We start from the raw sequence: 8248 nt of genomic DNA, 5'->3' as shown, positions 1-8248 counted from the left end.
TCTGTGCAGTGTAAGACCTCCAGAATACTTTTGGTCTTCTCAATGTAGTCCTCTGCTATCATCGGATTGGGTCCTCCTGAGAATGTTGGAGGGTGCATACATGCGAACTTCTTGACAGTACACCCCGTAGCAGTAGGAGAATGTTCACGCCTCTTAACACTCTGCTCGATCTCCCGCATAACTTGCCTCGTCAACCCTTGAGGCACAGAAGGAGACTCGTCACTCGCAGTATCCTTGGAGCTACTATCTAAGTTGTTATCCTTGGGATCCATTCTAAAAATAGAATAGGAATCAGTTAGAATCCCTATGTCATATACAATTTACGCAATCATTAACATCTAATCATGCTAACTACCAATTCACGGGTCCAGGTTTAACCTATCACACCGACACAAAACCATCAATGATTTGCCATGATTTTACTAAAATCGTCATTCTAGGAAAAACACAGAACACCGCTGACGAGCCCCTATCTAGTAACAAAACAACTCTCGACCTATTCTACCAATTTCCTACATCCTATACTCTGGTATGTACACATAGCTATGCCTAACCAAGTCTACAAAACCTAGCAATCTAGTTATATTTGATACCAAGCTGTCAGGCTCCGAACCTGGCAATGGGACCTATGGTGTGATGTAGTAACCTAACCTGTCCCTGTATCATACGAAACACAAATGATACTATAATGAATGAGGGTCCGACCTCGTGGGGTTCTCGTACACCCTATACACATTCACATACATGACATATACACAACAGAAAAGTTCATTCTATACATAGTACCATACTAGAGTTTATACAGATAAAGTTTAAGCTCCATAATACAAAATAAAACTCAGGGTGCCAGAAAATACCCAAAACAACAACCTTGTTATAGTCCAAATACTTACACTAGTACCCTAAGCAGTAAACCGACCACCATGCTCCCAACACAAGGACGCTAGTTCCGATTACTCGAAGGACCTGAAAACATGTATGTACGATAGGGGTGAGACACTTCTTAGTAAGGAAGAATCAGGTTATATCGGTGTGTGGCATATGAGTGTTATCATGACATATAAAACATACTCAGTTCAATAAAGTTCTAGTATTTTCATTAAAACAGTTCTAGTATAGTTCTCAACACCTACACACACATGATCAAGTAACCCAGTGTCGTCACACCCTTCGGCACAAAGCCGGCTCGCATTACACGGCGTTCCTGACACATGGTGTAGCCCCAGGCTCCTATGGCATCGTACTAGTACAACTGGAGGATCCACACCCTTCGGTGATCAGCTTGTAAGAGACGATATTTCACGCCCTCCGATATAATGTTGGACACTCTTGCCACTGGTAGGTGGATTTCACACCCTCGAATATAGAGTCAGACACTCTTGCCACTGGCAAGTGGTATTTCACACCATCAGATATAGAGCCGGACACTCTTTCACAACCTGGAACAATTCGGAACACACGTTCCTATATCTCATTTCAACAAATCACAACTCATGCATTTTCATATAACAGTTCATTCCACACTCATTTGGAAATCTCAAAATTATGATTTTCAAAATACAGTTTAAACAAGTCATGGCACGATCATCTCTATAATACAATATATAACACAATATATCTATGGTTTTCCAACGAAACCAAAGACGCAACCCGATGCCCCCTTTTCCCAAAACTGTAACATGAAAATCCCATAATTTTATCCGTTAGATTTTCCCAAATAAGTAGCCAAAAAACCACAGGATTGTGAACCACAGTTCTACCAAATCCAATTTAAAAAATAACCGATATAAACAGAATCCCCTTACCTTTCCTCAAAAATCCAAACCCGAACTATACTACTTCTAAACAGCGAACCGAGTTCCTAAAACCTATAAATCATAGTACAATACATACTTACAATTCCATTCTCTATAGGTCTACTGAAATAGAAATGAAAACCGAGCATTACCTCAATTTTTGGGTCAAAACCTGAAAACCCTCGAAACAGATATCCCTTCCACAAATCACGAAGAGAATCCTTCCCTGATCCTCGTAGTAACGTTGAATCATCAATTCTAACAACGAACGATGATGAATTCTAGAGAGAGAGAGTGTTCTCGCTGGTTCTAGATAGAGAGAGGGAGAGTTTTGACTTTCTTAGCCAAGAAGTAGTGAAATAGGATATTTATAGCACCTTTGACTCGGCCAACCTCGTCGACAAGGTGACATCTTTATCGATGAGTCAACTAAGAAGGTTTGTTAACGTAGCGGTGGCCTCATCGACGAGCCTGAGATTTTTGGATTTCTCAAAACCTCTCGACTTTTCCTCGTCGACGAGCCTTTGCATTTCGTCGCTGAACAAGAGAAGGGCCTTCATCGACGAACTTTAGCTTCGTCGATGAAGCTTGCTTTTTTTACTGTTTTATCTGTTTCTTACTTATTTATTCCCTATCCCACAGATCAGGTTCTTATAACATGAGTTTATAGGATTGCACTAAAATCACAAACTCATCATTCATGGTTTTCAAAGTCAAAACAAAGAGTTTGTAAAAAATATCCTATACTCAAAATATGTTTACACAAGGGACAATTTTTTAACATCTTAGTATTTTGAACATTTATATACTTAGTCCCAGCTTTGAAAAAACGAGTATTATGTCCAAAAGGTTAAAAGAAAGTCAAACATATTTTTATAAAGGACATACTAAGCATATAAGATGTCAAACGAGCTTTCAAACTTGGTTTTCTAAATGAGACATCTTCAAACCTCACTTGGATAAGCATATTGCATTATTAGATCATATATATCTCATTGGCACTTGTCCTAGCATGAGTTAGTGCATTTAGAGGTTTATTTGCATGAAAAACAGGGGTCTAGTCGACCAGAGCAGGGGACTAGTCGACTAGTGATAGCTAGTAGCTAAAACATATCTTTCTGCCAGTGACTAGTCGACCAGTACAAGGGACTGGTCGACTAGTGGGGGTGAATAGTCGACCAGTAAGGGTGACTAGTCGACCAGCGGTCTCGTGAACAACATAATAATGGCTAGAAAACGACTATTTTTTTTTGGGAATTGCTCCAAAGGTTCAATAACGGCTAGTTGGATGTTTTGACTATAAATACAACTCCATAGACTTGTTTAGCATGATTTTGATGATTTATACAAGTTCATAGTGATAAATATTATTTTATACGAAACCTAGACACTTTGCATCTTTATTATTCATTCACAACTGCTCAAGTTCTCTCTTGCTCATTTATCTTGTTTTGATTCAATCCTTGTGAGAGTTATGTGAGGTTTGGTTTGTATTTGTTATCAACTCAAATTAAAGGAGCATCTCTTTGTAAATCATCTTCTTGGTTGTAAAGGTTCTTCGTGAACCGCTTGGTGAAGGTTCTTGGTGAACCAAAGGCTCTTGGTGAGTGCGGTAGGGATTTGTTCCCGAGTGTAGGGTTTGGTACCCAAGTTGTATGGCTTGCTCCGCCGGTGAAGGAGTATTCATAGTAGATTACGTTTAACACGAACAAATGATCATAAGACAGTATAGATATGGATGAAATCATATCGATGTTTCATTATACAGACCCAAAAATACTGAGTATAGTCATCAATAAAAGAAACATAGTATCTAGACCCCCATTTTGTGTCAATAAGGGCAAGACCTCACACATCAAAGTGAATTAAATCAAAAGGTGCAACAAACATAGACATGTTGTGATTAGAAGGTAATGCAGAAAACTTTGCCAATTTGCAACCACTACATTCAGAAATATCATGTATCTGTGAGTCACCCAAAACACCACTAGATACCAAAAACTTTAAACGAGAGGCTCACACATGACCAAGTCTAGAATGCCACAAATTAAAAACAAAGGATGAGGAATCCAAGCAGAATGAGGAGAGGTCTACTCTCGATGCTACCATATGATTAGGAACATGTAGCTCATCCAAAACATATATGCCACCCTCTCTACGGCCTATCCCAATTAGCTTCCTGGATTGAGGATCTTGCACATGACAAGAAGTAGAGGAATAGAGTAACCAGCATCACACGATTGACCAACAGAGACAAGACTCATGGTTAGTTTAGGAATGCAATAAACATTTGAAAGTGAGAAATTTTGAGTATGAATGGAACCAACATCCTCTAAAGCCATAGGAGTGCCATCAACAGTTAGCACAAAATTTGAAGAAAATGATGGATGTATAAATGCAAATGAAGAGAAGCTAGGGGACATATGATGAGATGCACCTGAATCTAAAATCTACAAAGAAGAGGATATACCTGAGGGAGTAGACGATGACAAACTTACTGCAAATGGAGTGGACATGGCATATGGTTGTGAAGCAAGAAACAACTGGAACTGTTCTGCAAGGGCACTCATGCGATGATCAAATCAAGAATCATTCCCCGATGAAGGGGCAACAATTGTTGCATTAGACTGGTGCCCTTTTGGTCACCATTGCTGGGGCATTAGACCCCCTGAACGCTGAGATGACTTTCGTCAATTTCATCACGACTGTGAAGTTTGAGTCTTATTCAACAATTTTGGACACTGAGCCTTCCAATGTCCTTTCTCCTTGCAGAAGTTGCACTCATTGTTGGGGCGAGGCGAAGATCGATTCTAACTAAAGAAAGGTGGTTTAGAAGAAATAAACAAAATAGATGCAGATGGGGGATTTTTTCCTTTTCTAGTATGAGATTTGAGATGAGCATCCTCTGCCAACAACTCACTGACCACTGAATCAATTGAAGGAAGTGCAACACGATGTAAAATCGATCCACAAATGCCCTTGAAATTATCACAGAGAGCCATAAAAAAATTGGACCATTTGTTGCTCTTACCCACGGGCAATATATGGAGTAAACTTATGTAATTCCACAGATTCTGTGAGAGCCAATTGATCCCAAAGATCAGTCATAGCCGAATAAAAATCCTGAATACTCCTATCCTTTTGTTCAAGTGCTCGAATATCCATCTCCAATTAATACTGAACAATAAAGTTAGATCTAACATACAATCTTTCCAAATAGTCCCAAACCTCCTTAGCAGTTTCATATTTCGCCAATTGAATCCCAATGCGACTATCAACAAAATTATTGATCTAAGTAATAACTTTAGATTTATGAGTATCCCACACATCCAGTCCTCATATTTATCAACTCGCTCCATAGGTTTACATACTTGAGACATAACTCCATATCTTCTTACCCTTTAAGAAATTTTTTATTACATAACTCCAATAAGAATAATTTTTACTATCCAACCGCACACTAATAGATTGTAGGGAATCATCCTGTTCACTAGCCATAACGAACAACAACAAATATACTCAAGATATAAGAAACAAATTAATCTGAGAATTACAAGAGCGAAACCAAACCTACCAATACCAAGTCAAGCAAGAATTGAACAAGTCACGAGTCAAGCTCGAACTAAAAGCAAACCACGTCTAGATTCGCCAAAAGCAAAATTCAGGTCTTAAAAATGGGGCATCCTTGAAATTGGTTCACAGGAATGACCCATGCTCGCAACTAATATCACAAAACCCAACGCCATCGCCCGCTGAAGTCCTCGTCCATCCCTAGCTACAGCTAATTGAACACTAAGCATATGGATATGAGGGTCCCTGTCGTCATGTGGTCTGTCTTAAAGTGAACAGGGGAGTACTGATCATGGGTCCTGCGTATTCTGATATGTTGCAATCTTAATAATTTAAAAAGAAAAAAAAACCAAGTACTTCGATTCCTTCCAATTCTTCAAAGTCGACCGACACAAGAAGGCCTCTCGGAACATCTCCAATGTTCGGCGAAGAAGTCAACTGTGCCCGCCGGTGAAACCACCAGCTGCTTTTGCTTTGTTTGTAGAAAACTCCGAGTTAACTCAATTCACTCAAAGCTCACCTCCCCAGGAGACAACTTCACCAGCTTCAACACCACCTCCGGCCGTCCCCTCGGTACCGTCAACTACGTCATCACCGTTGGCCTCGACACCCACAAATTCGACCTCCTCCTCGTCTTCCACACCAGCTGCGACTTGCAACTCCGCCGTCTGCAGACAACTCGCCTCCGCCACCACAACTTGTCTTTGACACCGGCAGTGACCTGCAACTCCGCCGCCTACAGCGACCAATCCTACGGTTCGCCACGAGATGCAAAATTCCATAGAGCAAAACTCTGATACCAATCAAAACGATCAAAAGATTGGGAGAAAGAAAAAGTTTTTATTGAATCATTAGGATTTTATAAGAGTTAAAAATGGCTTATATAACCTATAGGAATAAAAGGGAAAAATGCTATTCTACCCTGATATAATGTACATGATTATTATCACTAATACATAAAACTAAATTAATTTTCCGAGACGTTCGTTTCTAGCCTTAGTCTTTGTTTAACTGTCATTTCCCACAGTTTCATCATATGACCCGTAACTTTAATTCCATGATATTTATTATAATTATGAATATCTCATTTTATTTTTGTATATATGGATTAAAGTGTTTTCCTCCATTTATTTGGTGTTTTTTTTCAGTTTTTATAATTGTGTTAAATTAGTTGACCATATAATTCCGTTATCACCTAAGCATTTCCCGACTTCAACTGGGATGTTATCCGGTCATATAGATTTTCCATTTTTTTTTTAAATATAAACTTATTAACTTTTGTTGGAATTGGTGTGATCCCAAGAGGGGGCGGGGTGAATTGAGTTTTAAAATATTTTGGCTAAATTAAGCATTTCGCCGATTCACCACAAATCATATCCCATCAAATATACACACATGTATGTAAAATAATAAAATGATAAATGAAAACATATACGCATGCAGTATATCTTATTTAAATTAGATTTGTGTATGCGAATAATTATGACATCAAATAAACATTCATACACATGCTGGTGGTTTGTCAACATCAAAACAAGGATTGGACTCAAAAAACCAACAATCTCCCCCTTTTTGATGATGAAAAACACCTAAGAGTAAAATGGGTACAACCTAAAAAGGTACCCCCAAGAATATGCATAATGTAAAAATAAACAGTAAAGTTCAAGTATATTCACGAAAGAAGACATTATAAGAAATTATGCATTTAAATTTTTACGTTAAAGCACAACTTCAGATATTTTACTCCTAAATTTTTTTTCCCTTTTGGTCGTAAAAGTTTTGCTCAAAAACATTCTTCCCGTTTTGGCATCAGTAAAAAAGGTTAAGTTAAGTAAAAAACATTTTTACATTTAAAAACAGACTTAACAAAGAGAACTTATCCTTTTTGAAAAACTCTCCCCTTTTTAGTATATATTATGGGCATAAAAATTTTATAACTATTTGAAAGATATATGACAATTAAGCACACAACACAGTTTAACTGGTCAAAAGAAAACGACATGATGAAAAAGGTCAGATTAGAAATATACACCAACCATTTCAATTTAAGTACAACGTAAAACCCCGCAAAGATTGGAATTTAAAAACATGCGGCATATGAAAAAAAACAGGTTTAGCATAAAACATGATCTAATCAGATCAAATGCATTTCACGAAACATCCATGAACTTGTTATGCAACACCATTTTAAAATTTATAAACAATAAATCTTCATGACCTAAGATTTTAATACAAGAAAAACATAGTCATGAAGACATTTAAGCACACTAGTAAGAAATAAGGTATGCATCATTTAAAATCATTTCTTGCCATAAGAATATAAGTATATATAAATATATAAAAGTGAATATATATATATATATATATATTGATGATCATAAGGGGAATATATATATATATATATATATATATATATATTCCCCTTATGATCATCAATAATTGCTAGGGACGATGCTTAGAGAAAAATAAACTTTAAAACAAACATTATTGTTCTGGTTTAGCAAACAAGCGCAAAGATAAATGTATAACCAGAAAAATCAACCACGTGGATCTTAAAGATATTAGATCAATTTAAAATAAGGATCGCATGGCAGAACCTAAGATACTGTAGTAAACAAAATATTTTCATTTATAATATTAATTTTTTTTTTCAATATAAGCATCACATTTAAGTACATGCCACAATAAATTCAAAACAGATCTAAACCTACAATGTTGGTGAGTAACACAAGATATGATTTTAAGTTTTGATGCTCCCCCTAATGGTGTCCATGACCTAGTCCCTCCTAGGATAACACAATGTGTACATGTTTTAATTTATAGCTTTTGGATTTGACATGTACTAACCTATTTAATTATCTAGCAACCTAGGAGATAAACTG

Source organism: Malania oleifera, chromosome 5 (genome assembly GCF_029873635.1).
Source record: "Malania oleifera isolate guangnan ecotype guangnan chromosome 5, ASM2987363v1, whole genome shotgun sequence".
Classification (NCBI taxonomy): domain Eukaryota; kingdom Viridiplantae; phylum Streptophyta; class Magnoliopsida; order Santalales; family Ximeniaceae; genus Malania; species Malania oleifera.
The sequence above is the reverse complement of the archived record's forward strand: the minus strand, read 5'-3'. Positions refer to the sequence as shown.